The sequence below is a fragment of the Eptatretus burgeri genome, chromosome 9 (genome assembly GCF_056783735.1).
Source record: "Eptatretus burgeri isolate ZD-2024b chromosome 9, Ebu_testis_v1, whole genome shotgun sequence".
In the NCBI taxonomy this organism is placed as follows: domain Eukaryota; kingdom Metazoa; phylum Chordata; class Myxini; order Myxiniformes; family Myxinidae; genus Eptatretus; species Eptatretus burgeri.
Window position 1 is genome coordinate 22,415,767 of NC_140969.1, and position 16,766 is coordinate 22,432,532.

Here is a 16,766-nt window from a genome sequence, read left to right on the forward strand (position 1 = left end):
TAGGGTGGGGGCTTCATAGAGGGTGGGGTGGGGCTTCGTTGAAAGTTCCCTCAGAATGTGTGACAATTTCCACATGTGACATCATGTGCCCGCCCCCATAAGTTGTGAACTAATGGGAGGGGGAGAAGGCTTATGGGAGGAGGGGAAGAAAGCTGATGTGAAGAAGAAGGAGAAAGGCGAAGAGAAGCACTTGTGACAAGCTCACACGAGGAGGGACGAAAAGCGCTCCTGAGTAGACGGTTCAGAAAGCAGAAAGGGGAGAAGCATAAGGCAGAAAGCAAAAGAGAGGGCAGAAGGCTGAGGTGTGGTGGAATCACTCGAACTTTCAGTGGAATTGAACGTCATTCCAGTAACTCCAGTTCCAGTGAGAGTTGTATCATTTATTTACATGTACACAGGAAGAAACAAATACACAGAGCAACACCAAAATGAGCTGCTGTGAACTTCCTTCTCTCAGTTCTGTTTTACAAGCCGAGCTTCTTTATAGCAAAGTTATTTGCATAGGAAGAGGGAAGGAGGGGGCTTGAGTTGGACAAAGAACAGTACATGTTATCTCAGCAAAACTACATTTCACTCAATGTTCCTCAGTCTCTTAATTAGCAGAACACCATATATGGTTTGTGTGCGAGCATAGGAACACCGGTCACAATGTGCGAAAATGGGAATTCATCTCCCACTCATTCATTGTTTGATTACAAGCCAGCACTTCGATTCACCGGACAAAGGGCTCCCTCACCCTTAGGGCAGTCAGTATATGTTGCAATCGTGCTAAGGCAAGTGTGTGGGATGATTCCTCTCTTCAAGGACGTGATAAACATGTTTCGTTTCCAATACAAAAAACACTTTCTTTTGCCTCAACTCTGGGTCGGATACCGAGGATCATTTTACCCATGATCCTTCTTGGTGAACAACTACATATATGGTGACAAAATGATTTTAGTTAATTACAATGCTTTGCGATAGACTTTATACCTTTACAAGCACTTAAAAGCATACAAGAGGAAATGAGTATCATCACCTTACATGACGGAAAATGATTGGTACAGCATATTATATATTTCACAATCCCGAAGTAATTAATTTTTTTTTTCTTCCATAGAGTAAAGCAGAAAGGAGAAACGAATGGGACAAGTTCATCTGAGCAGAAGACTAAAAGTCTGAGAAGGCTCGTGAGGGAAGGAACAAAAACATGTGAGGGAAAAGAAAGGAAAGTTTCACGAGCGTTGGTGTCGAGCTTCTGTGGAAAAAGAACACTCCTTCCTCAACCGTCATCCTGTCCTCTCGATCCTGTCAGCCACGAAGGACGCGGTGGGTGAACGGTGGCACCTCATTGACGAGGGCCTGAGGAGGAAGAATCTGAGGCGGAGAAGGGTGAGTCGCACATTTAGCTTGCATATCTGGGGTGCCAGAGAGGACTCGCCAACTGAGTCTGGGCACCTCAGGGATGCGGCTGCGTTTCCCCATCGCTTCACATCTCCACTGCCAATCTTCCCCATCCATTTTCCTCCGCATTCTCCTAAAACCACATTCAAACTTCGTGCCATTCCCGAACCGACCATCACTTCAGATTTTCTCCAGACTCAAACCACAACGCTACAACATTTCTATAACCATCACAATGTGCATATAAAAATCTCTAAATCTCTACATCCATTCAAACTCGCTCACCTCACCATAACCACTACAACGCCTCGCTCACCTAACCATAACTGCTACAATGCTTCAACCACCTCACCACAACTGCTACAAACCCCACAACCACAGTCACCACCCCGGATTCCCACCACTGTCCTTTGAAGATATCGGGGAACCATGGACGCTACCTACCATAACAAATGCTTGTCTTCTGAATGTTTTGGCGTGTAGCGCGAAGCACAAGTACATTTGCACTTGAATCCGTTCAACAACGCCTGGATAGGCCGAGAGCTTCACTCAATTATGACCCCCATTTGGTGTCCAGCGCACGTTCATGGCCGGAAAGCGGCCCCAGAAGCCGATGCCCCATGTTAATCTCGGAGTTCCGTCGGATGATTAAGTTTGGGAGTGAATGAGGCCATTTCCGGCATCGGGTCCCCACAAGGGTGGGGATAATACTTGGAAAAGCATCTGTGCACCAATGGAGGTGCTGAGGAATGCCTACCGGCCGTCCTGATCCGACTTTGGGCTCCTCCCTAGCCAGACGTCTATAAAATACCCTGCAAAGGAGTTCTTAGTTGAGACATCTTGAGTTTGGAGAGTTCTGGGAGAGAGACACTTTTGGCTTGGTCTACAGTATGAGGCGGATGGTGGAACGGAGCATTCTGAGCAGAGAACTGGGTGGGCGAGTGAACCAAGTGCCAGACCGATCACAGTTTTCAGACCGTTAGCAGCTACACTTCCAGACTTTCTCACACTTCATTGGTAGGCTATCCTCTCACAAGTTCTGTCTCTTATCTTCTGTCTCGTCTGCTGAGGATGCAAAACAGCAATCAGCACGACCCCATAGAGACACACCTCTTCCTATTTTTCCTTCTCTGCACCTCATCACACCTCCTCAAATCACACACCTTAGACACCCCCAGTTTTCTCCCCTCTGCCCTCTCCTAAGTGACTGGAAAGCGTGGGCCCCTCGGCCGCGCCAGGTACAACAGAGTTCGTCAACTTCCATCTATCTATCTATCTATCTATCTATCTATCTATCTATCTCTCTCTCTCTCTCTCTATATCTATATCTATCTCTCTCTCTCTATATCTATATCTATCTCTCTCTCTCTATATCTATATCTATCTCTCTCTCTCTATCTATATCTATATCTATCTCTCTCTCTCTATCTATATCTATATCTATCTCTCTCTCTCTATCTATATCTATCTCTCTCTCTCTATCTCTATCTATCTCTCTCTCTCTATCTCTATCTATCTATATCTATCTCTCTCTATCTATCTCTCTCTATCTCTCTCTATCTATCTCTCTATATATATATCTCTCTCTCTATATATATATATATCTCTCTCTCTATATATATATATCTCTCTCTCTATATATATATATCTCTCTCTCTATATATATATATATCTCTCTCTATATTTATATATATCTCTCTCTCTATATATATATATCTCTCTCTCTATATATATATCTCTCTCTCTATATATATATATATCTCTCTCTCTATATATATATCTCTCTCTCTCTATATATATATATATCTCTCTCTCTATATATATATATCTCTCTCTCTATATATATATATGTCTCTCTCTCTATATATATATATCTCTCTCTCTATATATATATATATCTCTCTCTCTATATATATATATATATCTCTCTCTCTATATATATATATCTCTCTCTATATATATATATCTCTCTCTCTATATATATATATATCTCTCTCTCTATATATATATATATCTCTCTCTCTATATATATATATATCTCTCTCTCTATATATATATATCTCTCTCTCTATATATATATATATATATATATATATATATATATATATATATATCTCTCTCTCTCTCTCTCTCTCTCTCTCTCTCTCTCTCTCTCTCTCTCTCTCTCTCTCTCTCTCTCTCTGGAATATGTTTCTGATGGCGCCTGTCTTGTATAGTGTAAAGTTAAGATTGTAGAAGTTCCTTATATCGGTATCAGTCTGCACTGTGTCCTTTATTGTGTCTTTGTAAATATTTTCCTGCTCTTTGCTTCATTCGTATGATAAATTGGTTATGTTAAAAATTTACCCAGCTCATCCTGTCTTTTCCTCCATTGGTTCAGCAAAATCCGCACATTAATGTTAGCCAGGAAGTTCTGCCCCAAGTCATTTGCTCTTGTTAGCCAGCGCACACTCACTGTATCACTCGGCAGTCTTCTGGGTGTGCGCTGCGGGTACGAGACCCCCCTTGGTGCAGCCATCCACAGGTAAGGTATCATGCGAAGTAGTGTAACCCTGCCAGGATTGGCAGTAGCAATCGGCATTTGTGGTTGCTTCATAACCCGCCGACGCACAGAGTTATCTGTGCCCAGCAGCCTCAGGACCGGGCATTCGGGAGGGACCCGGGTGCTTATCCTCGTGGCAAGCCTCAAATCCTGGATCTGCAACAATATATATGTACATATATATGCTCCATGTCTTGTAAAAAAAAAAGGATACATAAGTAAATATGTATAAACACAAGGTACTCGTGAAAGAGTATTTTGATACAAGACATTATGATAGTTTGTCATGGTATTTACAGTTTGTCCATTGGATGTAAGCAACCACGAAGAGTGAAAGACAGACAGAACAACCTCTTCATGTCTCTTCTGAAGAGAGCATTGCACAACAATACATTTGGCCACTGTTTGAGTGTCAACTAGGTTCACATTATTAGGTAGATCCATCATTCAACCAGTGTTCCTGTGAGTCTATGAGTAAGCACACCACCAGTTTGAGCAATCATGTGAGTCCATAAGAAATATTCAATAACACAAAAAGCCTATCGTGTGCATGAAAAATAACGAAATTGATTCATATCCTGTCATTTGGATTTTACAACGGATGATCAATAAGTTAGTATTAAAATAAAATAGAGTGCAAAGAAATTCGCTCACACTTACTTGCAAAGTCTCTCTGGCCCTGCACAGCTAGGATTGTTCCAACATCTGAGGGAGCACACAGGACAGCCAGCTTTATTTTCTCTGACGTAATCTTTTCAATCTATACTGTGTTGTATAGTATCAACTATACCTCCTGCAACTACTGAAAGACTTATGTTGACATCGTTATGGACAAAACCGAATCCATACTGTGACGTCCACGGGACTTGAACAGTCCCGCCAACGTAGAATGAGCCGAAACGATGGAGGCGGTTTATTTATTTATAACCCAAAGATGGCGGTTCTAATCGCTCTACCGCAAACGGGACGAGGAAGGTGGCACGAGTCGCTTTTCACTGAGTTGATAACGTTTATTCCTCTAACCAGAAATAACAAGACTCGGAAAGAGGAGGGATCCGGGGCGATTCGACGGGATGGTGGTGTGGGTTCGGGCGTGGGGAAAACACAGACAATTCCAATGAATATACAAATCTCAAACCCTCTAAGGCGCCAGGTACACACACACACACACACACACACACACACACACACACACACACACACACACACACACACACACACACACACACACACACACACACACACACACACACACACACACACACACACAACGTAGCTGGTCCTGGTGGTCAGGCTGGCCCGTGGTGCAAACGCAACAGTCCTTGGATTGGCGTCGGACGAGCTGGCGTTGCGCTCGTCAGGGGCAGGAGACACCGTGGTGCTGTCGACCTCCTGGTCCTGGCCCAAGTTCGCTCACAGCTGCCAGGGAACCAGTTCTGGCGCCAAGTTGCGAGCAGGAGAGGGAGGCAGGTCCGCCCGCCGTTCGACCCCGTACTCCGAGCCAGCAGAACCCCAGAGCCAACCAAGGTGAGGCACGAGGCTCAGGAAGGCCTCGAGACACAATGAAACCAGGGCCGAATCAGCGCAACAACCCAGCACGCTCCCAGCACAACAGCCTCCACCAGAACACTTTTTCTGTCCCGATCTTCTTCCTCTTCCTTTTCGACCCCGAACAGAACCTTTTTATCCTCCCGTCCTCGTCACTTCCAATCGAGCCGTTTTATTGGCCCTGCGCCGTCGCCTTCCGCCAATCTTCCGGTTCTGACTGACTGACTGAATCTGACTTCCGGTTCCGGTTTTGAGCGGCAAGAGGTCTCCTTCGGGGCTCCCTGCTGACATTCTCAAAGTTAAGTTCCGGTTGTTATTTGTCCCGTTTTAACTGTTTAATTTTCTCACCTACATGTTAATGTGTGTTCCTAGTTCGGTTTTGTTTCAAAAATCGTGCTATTTTGTGAGTATTTATGTCGACATTCTTACCTGGTGTTTGAGGCCTAGTCCTAGGCTTGAGGCCTACCGGTTCCACTTGGTGTTCGATCGTTTTTTTTTTTTGTTTTGTTTGTTTTTTTCTCCCCATTACCTTCAATTTCTATCCTCCCCATTACCTTCAATTTTCATCCTCCCCACTTTCCAAACATCCCCCATTCTCCCAACTAATCTCTTTCTTATCTCAAAAAAAAAAAATAAAAAAAAAATATACCCAACAACAACAACAACAACAACAACAACAACAACAACAACAACAACACGCTCACCTTCTCCCGATTCTGCTACTTCTTCTTCCTCTTAACTTCCTCCTCGTCTTCCTCGATTTCTTTTTTTTTTTTTTTTTACATTTCCATGACCTAATCTGTTGAACTCTCTCATACATTAATATTAACAACAAAAACGATCTTATGATGCTTCATCTTCCTCTCTCACACATGTGGTACTCTTTACTGTTTCACAATGCACTACTCTTCTGCTATTTCAACAGACTGCTTTCATTTCGACCTCTCCTTCATTCCTTGCCTAAAAAATCCAACTATTACAGCGCTTCTTCTCTCCATGCTCTGAATTCGCCTTCATTGCATCCATCAAGAATTGTGTTAAATCGCATCTCTGACCTAAAACTTTTAAAAACCACAGTTTGCCATGAATGCTCGCTTTCCATCAACCATTCTTTTTTTCCAACTTCAGTGCCAACTCACCCCCCTCACCCCTCACTCTCACTCTCAAAGCAACCATCCCACTCTTCTCCCTCCAAGCCTCCCTCTCACCTCTTTCAAAATTCCCCCTCACCTTTCTCCCACCTTTCATCCCCCTCACTCTTCCTTCTCTAAGTTGCCCCCACTCTCATCCACCACCCTGCCTCCTTCCACTGCCCTCTCACCTCCATCTCTTCACTCCACCACCACAAATACTCAACTGCCATCTTCCTTGTCTCTTGTCCCCCCTCTCTCCCAGCACCACAGAGCCTTTTCTCCTCCTCATTCGGCCCCCTCCCCTCGCTATTCTGCAATTCCCCACACTCCTTCAGCAACCCTCCTTACCTCCCCCCTCGTCCCTCGTCCTACCCTCCCCGCCCCTCCACCTCCTGCACCCAAAGCCTCCTCCCCTACCTCTTCATTAAAAGTGTGGACCTCAAATATCCAGGGGCCTTCGCTCAAACCTTTCAGATCTTTCCATGCAGGTTGCCACTGACAAACCAGACATTATCTGCCTAACAGAAACTTTCCTCTCCCAAGGCGTGTCTGACTCCCAAGTATCTCTCCCTGGTTACTCCCTCTTACGGTATGACAGACCTGAGCCTCGTCCTGGTGGAGGTGTTGCTCTCTTCATCAAAGACTCTATTCCTCACTCTCCCTGCACTGCTCTCACTCCCCCACACCCCCAGGAATACCTCTGGCTTCGGCTTCCCTCCACTCCCACCTCATGTTTATATGTGTACTGTACCGTCCACCGAACAGTGATGACTCCATCTACACCTCACTCTCCGAAAACATGGACCATCTTCTATCTTCTCATCCAAACTCTCTCTTCCTCTTATGTGGCGACTTCAATTGTCATCACGCCAGTTGGCTAGGTGTGGGTACCTCTCTCTCACCTGCCATGGGACATCAGCAAAAGCTTTCTGTGACTCATTGGGACTGACTCAATCGGTCAACTTCCCGACCCGGATCTCAACCAATGGTACTCCATCTCTTCTGGATCTGATTTTGACAAATTTCCCTGACAATATCTGCTGCTCTTCCTTCGCTCCAGTGGTTCTTCTGACCACGTCCTTGTTAAAGTGGACATCTCTCTGGCTGTTATCAGAGAACCACCTCACCGCCGTCGAGTCTGGCATTTCACTCAAGCCGACTGGCAGGGTCTCCGAGCAGCCATCAAACTTACAGACTGGTCTCCTATCACTACTTTCTCAAACATCAACTCATCCTGGGAATTCTTTCAAAGAAACTTGCTCTCCCTCATGCACAGATTTATCCCCTCTCGTGTTCAGTTGTCTTACCCTTCCTCCCGCCCTTGGTTTACTGAAGCTTGTGGCGAGGCAGTTGTCCTGAAACAACTTGCCTTTGCCTCATGGAAAGCAAACCCAACTGAGGAGCAATCTCAGTTCTTTCCACAAAGCTCGGAACAAGTGTGTAGCTGCCCTCAGGAGAGCCAGAAAACAACATCTTTCTCATCTGAAGTCTGAACTCTCAAACCTCTCTCCCTCCTCAAAATCCTGGTGGCGTTTAATCAAATCTGTTTCTGGTGTATGTTCCCCCTCCATCCCCTCCCTTACCTCAAATGGCCGCACTGCTGATTCCACACGTGATAAAGCTGAATGTCTAAACTCGGTGTTTGCAGCTAAATCTTGTGTCCCAAACCCATCACTATCTCTACCCACTTTACCCAGTCGCACCCAACTGTCCCTGGACTCTGTATCCTTTTCTCCTGACAAGGTGGAGAGCTTGCTTTCAAACCTCGAGTCAGATTCTGCAACCGGTCCAGACGGCATCAGCCCACGTGTCCTCAAAGCCTGCTCTTCTGCTCTTGCTCACCCTCTCTCTGTTCTATTCACCCTCTCATTTTCCCAAGGTCATCTGCCATCTGCTTGAAATCTGCTAACATCACTGCCCTGCATAAAAAAGGTGCAAAAACAGATCCCTGTAACTATAGACCAATCAGCCTTCTCCCAATCATCAGCAAGGTTATGGAATCCATCATCGCTTCAGACATGAAATCCTTCCTCTTCTCCAATGGCTTGATTTCCAATCATCAATTTGGTTTCAGACCAGGTCACTCTACCCTAGATATGCTGCTACTGCTCTCCCATCAATGGATGGAGGTCCTCAATGCCAGACAGGAAATCCGAGCCGTATCCCTGGACATATCACGTGCTTTTGACACAGTCTGGCACCCTGCCCTACTCACCAAACTCTCTTCCCATGGTATTCAAGGCCATCTCCACTCATGGCTCGCAGACTTCCTCTCCTGTCGCAGTCAACGTGTGGCCCTAAATGGAGTTCTTTCATCCCCTCTTCCTGTGCAGGCTGGAGTTCCTCAAGGTAGCGTTCTGGGCCCTGTTCTTTTTCTGGTTTTCATCAATGATCTCTCGGACTCTCTGGAAAATCCTCTATTTCTCTTTGCCGACGACTCCACCCTCTGCCGTACCATCTGTCATCCCTCAGACCGGCAAGCAGCTTCTTCGCTCACTGCAGATCTGGATAAAATCACAAACTGGTCCAACACGTGGAACATGTCTTTCAATCCAGACAAATCTCACACTCTCACTATGTCTCCTCGAAAGGACCGTTTACAAAACCCCCCATCCACTTTCTCAGCAATCCTCTGGAAGAAGTCTTTTCTTTCAAGCTTCTAGGTCTCACTATCGGCCATGACCTTTCCTGGGAAAGTCACATTTCCAACCTTGCCTCAAAAGCCAGTCGCCGACTGAGAATCCTCCGTCGTGCAAAGTCCTTCCTCGGCCCTCTTGGGCTCCTGACCACTTACAAAGCTTTTGTCCGTAGCCTGATGGAGTACTGCTCTCCCCTCTGGGCTGGTGCTCCTGCCTCCCACCTTTCTCGACTTCACGCTGTCGAAACCAGGGCTTTAAGATCATTGGCATCTCCCGCAATGAAGCTGAGTCTTTGGGCCTCTCACTCAATCACCGCAGGTTGGTCGGTGGTCTTTCTGTCTTCTACCGACTCCTCTCCAGCCTTGCCCCCCCTGCTCTCTCTGTGATTTGTCCCAACCACATTTCCACAGGGCGCTCAAGGTCCGCCAACAACCCCCTTCTGGTAAAACTACCAAAATCACGAATCACTGCTCATCTTCACTCTTTCATTCCTCTTTTTTTCCCGCCTTTGGAATAAACTTCCTCACTCTATTCTTTCCCATTCTTCCCTCCAGGCTTTCAAAACAGCTGTTCACCACCACCTCTTATCTTCCCCCATCCAAATCCTCGATCTTTTCTACCCCCGATAATCCACCCAAGCCCACTTCCTTCAATTATCCTGCTTTCCTTCCTGAAAGTCCCTTTAATGTCCATCTTCCCCTCGCCATGTTCCCCGTCCCATCCCCATCCCTCTCCCTTCCACAGTTCACCTGTGTCTGTTCCCCAATGTTTTGTCCCTTCCACTCCCGCCCCTCTTGTCTCATGCCTCCTTGCTGTGAGTTGTGTGTTAGCTCTCATACGAGCCTCGACCAAGGTATACAAAAAAAAAAAAAAAAAAAAAAAAAAAAAAAATCGTGATCACGGGGCGGAGCCATCCGCAGCACTGTCCTGTGACGTCACGGCAAGCCTCCAGGGACTACTAAAAGGGGTTTATGCAGACATACTTACCCTATCCCGTGTCCCTATCTAATTACGTGACAATTATCATTTCCCCCTTGAAGAAATGGACATTTACTAGACAACTTATCACCACTGAATTGCTACTTATTACATCGAGATCCTGGTACACTCAAACAGCATGGCATACCTAATTAAACATCCTAATTACCCTTTGAATGCACACCCCCCCTCAAACATAACAATACTTTTACTTGGTCTGTGTATTGTGAAAGTTAAATGTATCGATTCGCAGTAATTAATTATGGGTATAGCAGGTGGGGTGATGTTTAATTTGTCCAGGTGCAGGCAATAATCACTGTGTAATAATAACGGGTCTAATGTCTCGCCCCGAAGGGGTTGCAAGACGATTGCAACACGTGTGTGTGTGTGTGTGTGTGTGTGTGTGTGTGTGTGTGTGTGTGTGTGTGTGTGTGTGTGTGTGTGTGTGTGTGTGTGTGTGTGTGTGTGTGTGTGTGTGTGTGTGTGTGTGTGTGTGTGTGTGTGTGTGTGTGTGTGTGTGTGTGTGTCCACATCTATATATTTTCGCTTTAAATTTTGTTTCTCTTCAACCGTTTGTCCGATCAATGCGAAATTTTAAACATAGGAGGGACTTCCCATGGAAAATATTGTATTGATAACTCTGATATCATAGATCACATGGTATGGCAACCATATTGGATTAAAAGAAAAAATTTGGACATCTTTTACTGTGAAACCAAAAGAAATTCAAACTTCGCATTTGTCATAAACTCCCCATGGGGTACATACAGTAATCACGATGATGTCATCAGTGAAGTAGTATTCCAGCCATAATTGATTGAATCAAAATCCTTTTCTGTAAAATCTGAATCATATATATATATATATATATATATATATATATATATATATATATATATATATATATATATATATATTGTTGCAGCCGGGGGTTGGGGTGCGAAGACCACGAGGGGGGGAAGCTATCTCGGGTTCCCACCAGACTCTCTGGAATCGCAGGCCATCACACACAGATGAACTCCGTGACGCGGCGGGTCGCTAACCGACCGTGAGCGCCAATAGCTCAACCACGTAACCTCAGGTCCTACATCTAAACCGGTTCCCTAATTAATCACTTGACCTAATTACCGGGAAGCACGCCCTCGGTACGCCTTGTCCAAACTGGGTCACCTTACCGGGTCAGATGCAACCGAGCGATACTGCGAAGGATGTACCGGCTAGAAAAACGGATCGTTGGGAATAAAGTCCCAGCTAGGCTAGGGTACGGACCATGCTGGATCAATGAAAGAAAAGACAAAAACGAGCTGGGAACATTTCTACACAAGCATTTATTACAGGCAGGCGAGGAAAATGTGTGGCACAATGAATAGATTTATTGTTGTGTGAAAGCAGGGACAGTAAGGAATTCGTAAGGTGCAAAAACAAGGCAAGCAACTTACTAAAGTAGACACAGAGCAGACTTATCCCGATATAATTCTTCTACACTCTAAACTGAAGCAAGGACAGGTGCTATGACACACACACACACACACACACACACACACACACACACACACACACACACACACACACACACACACACACACACACACACACACACACACACACACACAACCCAATGAAGAGTAGATAATCACAAGAAAGGAGAGGAGATGAGGGCTAACGGTCTTGCAATACCTTGCACAGTCGGCTGGCCAGGCTACCCAATACATTTTGGGGAATGCCCCGCTGAGCGATCCCTCCTTGAGAGATGGCACGTTGTCTCCTGCATGGTTACGGTGCCGCGCGCAGCGCATGCACCAGTCCAGATAATGGACGGGGCCGTCAGGCGTGAGAGGGCAGTCAGTGGAGCCCGCAGGTGGAGTCAGGCAGGTGGGTGGAGAAGGTGGCGAGAAGCAGGCGGAGTCAGGAGGGTAGGTGGAGCCAGCGGCGAGAGGCAGAGATCACAGCTTTTGAGGCAAGGCCAGCGCTCTCAAACGGCTTCACAATCGTCTTTTATAAGGCCCATGGTGTAGGGTGGGGGCGACGACCCGAAACGATGCGTCATCACCCAAATCGGGCGCTCCCATTGGACCCCGGCCACCACGCGGCCCGGCCGCCACGGCTTGAAACGGCCTCATTTTACATCCAGCGAGACATGGCCGAGGTACAAAATTGTCCCGCTTGAACCCCGTGATATGAATCGCCTTGCACCGAACTCCCACACCGTGCTCCGCTGACTGGCCGAGGGTCGCGTCGGCCCCGCATGTCCGCTCGGGCACCCCCGGCACTCTGCGGTTTCGCTGATCAATGCGCTTGTTCCATCCATACACCATGCAACCCGAGCGATCCGGGCCGTACAGCATGCCTCTACTTGGTGGCGGCTGCATCGAGGTGGAGTTGCGAGAAGATCTCTGCCGTCTGCGGGAGATATTGGTGGCCGCGGTGGCGGGCGAAGACCAATGGTATGGCACCATTGTAAACCAGGGTGCAAACCTGAACAAAGATGTGCACCATGCGCGCCATCCCGTACAGTGCGATGGTAATTATCACGGGGCTGCACATGGGTCTGCCATCGTGGTGTTGATGCTTTTGTTGGCCTCCGCGAGGACATTCATACGTACCGACGCGGCGGCCTTGCTGATGGCGGAAAGGAAGAAAAAGATATAATCAGACCTAACTATGAGACCCACATAACGCACTTTGTCCTGTTGACCCATTAGCCCTGAGGGGTAGGTCTAACTGCATGTTTACTAATGAAATAAGTGTCTGGGGATCACTGGATGTTGGATGCCATTGCCTTGGAGGCATGTGGTTTCCAGAACCACAAAAAAAAAAATGCTACGAATCTGGAAGCCATGAGCACTCAACATACAGGTCCGATAGCTCAGTTATTTCAATAAGTAAATGTGGATAGATAGCTCCCCGTCCCTTGTTTAATGGGTAATTAAATGTACATGCGCTGCGAAGTGAATTTGATAGTCAGGGTTTTCTTTTATTTTTACACCACCAACATCAACTACAACAACGCCAGCATCACCCTCACCTTCACCTCGCTCAGGCCGACGCCATGGTGGGTGGAGTTCAAGGAGGAGCCTCGCAGTGAGAAAGGCGGTCCGCGTGACGTCACCACGCCCCCGGGCCAATCGACGGACTTGCTGCTCGTTTTGGCCAATGACAGGGCGACGAGCGATCCTGTGCGCCAAAACCGTCCAGTGAGGGAGAGCGGGGAGGGCAGAGGCGTCTCTTCCCCTCCCCCCCCCTGGAGAATGGTGAATAAGGTTGCGGCATGATCGGACGAAGAGAGATCCTTTCTCGACAAGAACCGCAAATCGGTTGCGCGCCGTCTCTCTGTCGGTGAACTAGAGAGCCTTTGAGATAGTTGATGACCATCGAGCAGGCAAGGTTGTGGTCAATCTGACGGGCAGGTTGAATGACTGTGGAGTTTTCAGCCTTTGCTTTGACGTTCGACTCAAAGACTTGGAGAAGTGGCAGAGAAACCTCCTGCCTTCTGGACAGTTTGGGATACAGAGGAGAGTTTTGGTTGCCGAGACGAGCGCTGAAGGGAACTCTGGATTCTATCATCGCATCTTGACGCTGGCCTGGTTCGCCCGTGTCAGCCGAACCACACGAGGTGGACAGGTCCATGTCCTTATGGATATCTGTGTGTGTGTGTGTGTGTGTGTGTGTGTGTGTGTGTGTGTGTGTGTGTGTGTGTGTGTGTGTGTGTGTCTGTCTGTCGGTGGGCCCGTCTGTAAGTAGGAATTGTTTAAGTGCTCTTTGCTGTACATACTTTCATCTATATAGTCGGATAACTCTGCTTCTTGCGTGCTCCCCTCTTTCCCCCATTATCAATAAATATATTTGTTTAATGTATCAGTTCGTTGCTGTGTTTCTTCCATTGGCTTAGCATGGCGCATGTTGGTGAATTACAAAGGCTGTTGCCACTGTAAATGTGCTATTGGACCGACGGGACTTCGGCAACCATCCGCTGGGATTGCGCACGGGTCGGGCACACTAACGGTTCGACTCGTACGAGTACCCTCGAGGGTGTGAATACTCAGTAACTCGTCACGTGGATCTCTAGATATGTTGAAGATTGGCAAATAACCCTGTACCACGTGGTGGAATTATTGACGATTCACGGTCCGGTTAGGGACCCGTACCCTCGGAGTTTTCCGAAAGGTACGATCTAGATTCCAGGTGATCGGTAGAGTCGACCCTACTGCTCCACCTTGTGCTCGTGCTCGCAACCGATACCCGGCTCCGCAACAATATATATAATTTGAAGTTTTTGTTTGTTTGTTTGTTTGTTTGTCTGCACGCGCTAATTTTCCTGAACTGTGAATGATAGGAGGAAACTTCTGAAACAAAAAATGTCAGGATGGGCCCCGGGAAGGTTATAGGCGAGGTGGCGAGGCCCCTTGGCCGGGGACGGGTACGGGGAGGGGGGAGGGATTTTAGACGGTAGTTTATATTTAATGGGATTTTAGGGCTGCGGCTACTGTTGAAATTGATTACGATGGCCGTGGTTGTAAAATCCCATTAAATATAAACTACCATCTAAAATCCACCCCCCCCCCCCGCCCTTGCCGAGGAGCCTCGCCACCTAGCCTATAACCTTCCTGGGGCCCGTCTCGACATTTTTTGTTTCAGAGGTGTTTTTTGTTTCCCCCTCACCAACCCCTTTGGGCAATGACTGCCGTGGCCCAGTGTGTGTGTGTGTGTGTGTGTGTGTGTGTGTGTGTGTGTGTGTGTGTGTGTGTGTGTGTGTGTGTGTGTGTGTGTGTGTGTGTGTGTCTGATCTACAACGTGATTTATTTATTCGTATGCAGCCGTTGTCTGCTTGGCTGCATCATTTTCTCCGAGTGTAGCTGTGCCACTGATGTTATGCCCCCTGTTACCAGTAAGCTGATACTCATTTTGCTGACCTCGGAAGGATGACGAGCTGGGTCAACCCACTCGGTGTAAATTCAAGGGTAAGGGGCTTGAACTCAAGACCCTAAAATCTGAAGCCAGCCACCCTCACTGTTAAGCCAACACCAGGCTTCCAAAACATGATGTGAGCAAGGAATTAAATTTATGACATCATCGGTTACGTCGTCTGTCGGCCATATTGGATTGAAAATAAACATGTAAAAAAGTCTTCGTCAGAACCGCTTAACAAATTGATGCGAAACCTCATACGTGTGATCGACTCGCCATGGAGAATATAGTTTGAATTGTTTTTCATATCCACCTTCATTGATGCAATTTAGCCTTAATGTGCACAAAAGTGGTCGTTAAATATCTTAATAAACAATAAAGCTACGGATAATGGCAATGTATGTGACATCATAATTGGGATTCATGGATGATATGGGTATGTGGGCCATAATAGTCGCGTGTTCAGTTAACAATGGTATTTTTGTTCAGAATTTCCATGCGAGGTGAGACGATGCGCTCTACCGAGTGCCATTCTGGTTTATTTACCTTTTTATATACCTGGTCGAGGCTCGCGGAAGACCGAGCTAGAGCAGAACGGAACGGAACCCAATGGAAAAGGGAAAACAGCAACAGCAGAATAGACTCGAGAATGCGATCAAGGGGAGGGAGAGAAGGACATGTGGGGGTAAACAAGCCACACACAATTAGCTAAATGAAACACAGCAACATGTAGGGGAAAGCAGGGATGAAACAGGAAAGGAACAAACAACCAACAACTAAGAAACAAAAAGAGGTGAGGGAAAGGAGAAAAAAAATCACAATAAACCTAGAAAAGGGAGTGCTTCGGAATGGGGTTGTTTGGGGATGGGGAGTAGAAGAGATGGGGATTGGGGATGACCTGGATTTTAGTAAACAGCTACCTTGAATCCATGGAGGGAAGAGTGGGATTGAACAGAATGGGGAAGTTGGTTCCACATGAGAGAAAATAAATTTGCAAATTTCTCAATAAGAGGGTTACCTGGCACACCGATGTGCACCCTGCAGAGACCTGGAAGGGACAGAGTCAAGATGGAGCCATTATTTTGCTTTAACAACCGTCGTTAATCGCATCACATGCAATTATCAGGTTAATTGTTATTAAGAGTATCGAAGTGTCTAATTCTAAAGAGTAAAGGGCACCACGGTCACCACAACCAGCATCACCACCACTACCAGCAATCCACGACTATATAACAACATACACTGAGTGATACTGTACACAGTAATAATGAATGTCTCGTTCAGAGTGAAGCGGAGAAAGAGGAACCAAGGTTGCGGTTGACAGTGACGTATAAAGATTGCGGAAGCGCAGCGTCAGGAGATGCTCCCGTAGTGTGTGTGCGCGTTACAGGTGAGCAACATTGTACGGAGAGTGCAATCGGTGTGCAAATCCAACATCTCACGTCGCATGCAATGGCGGTGGAATCGCACGCAATGACGTTGAACCATTGGTGAGCACGTAGTTTTGGTGAGTACGTCGATTGCCGCGGAGTTAAAGTGCTGTGGCCCACAGCTGTGGCCACACCCACAGCCTGTGGGTGAGTATTAACACCGTCAGTTTTAATTGGCAAGTAAAGGCTGACATACTTATTAGGGCAG

The 16,766-nt window shown here is 46.8% G+C and overlaps 1 protein-coding gene and 1 long non-coding RNA gene across 4 annotated transcripts in view; one reads left to right on the forward strand and one right to left on the reverse strand.

Moving 5' to 3' along the window:
- Positions 1-341: 341 nt before the first annotated feature.
- LOC147019698 (uncharacterized) lies at positions 342-16,360 on the reverse strand. 3 transcript variants are annotated; one of them, XR_015061492.1, is made up of 4 exons: positions 16,147-16,360; positions 4,586-4,630; positions 3,839-4,081; positions 342-1,356 (listed from the first exon to the last, which is right to left on the reverse strand). It is a non-coding gene; the product is annotated as an uncharacterized LOC147019698 (long non-coding RNA). The 3 variants fall into 3 exon arrangements; XR_015061491.1 differs by having other exon boundaries at positions 16,049-16,360; XR_015061493.1 differs by lacking the exon at positions 16,147-16,360 and adding an exon at positions 13,249-14,591.
- Positions 16,361-16,447: 87 nt separating this feature from the next.
- The window catches only part of LOC147019699 (mucosa-associated lymphoid tissue lymphoma translocation protein 1 homolog), a 102,467-nt gene continuing 102,148 nt past the window's right edge, over positions 16,448-16,766 (forward strand). Inside the window, 1 exon segment of the mRNA XM_085894353.1 lies at positions 16,448-16,518. The gene's annotated coding sequence lies outside the window, so the exon portion shown is untranslated.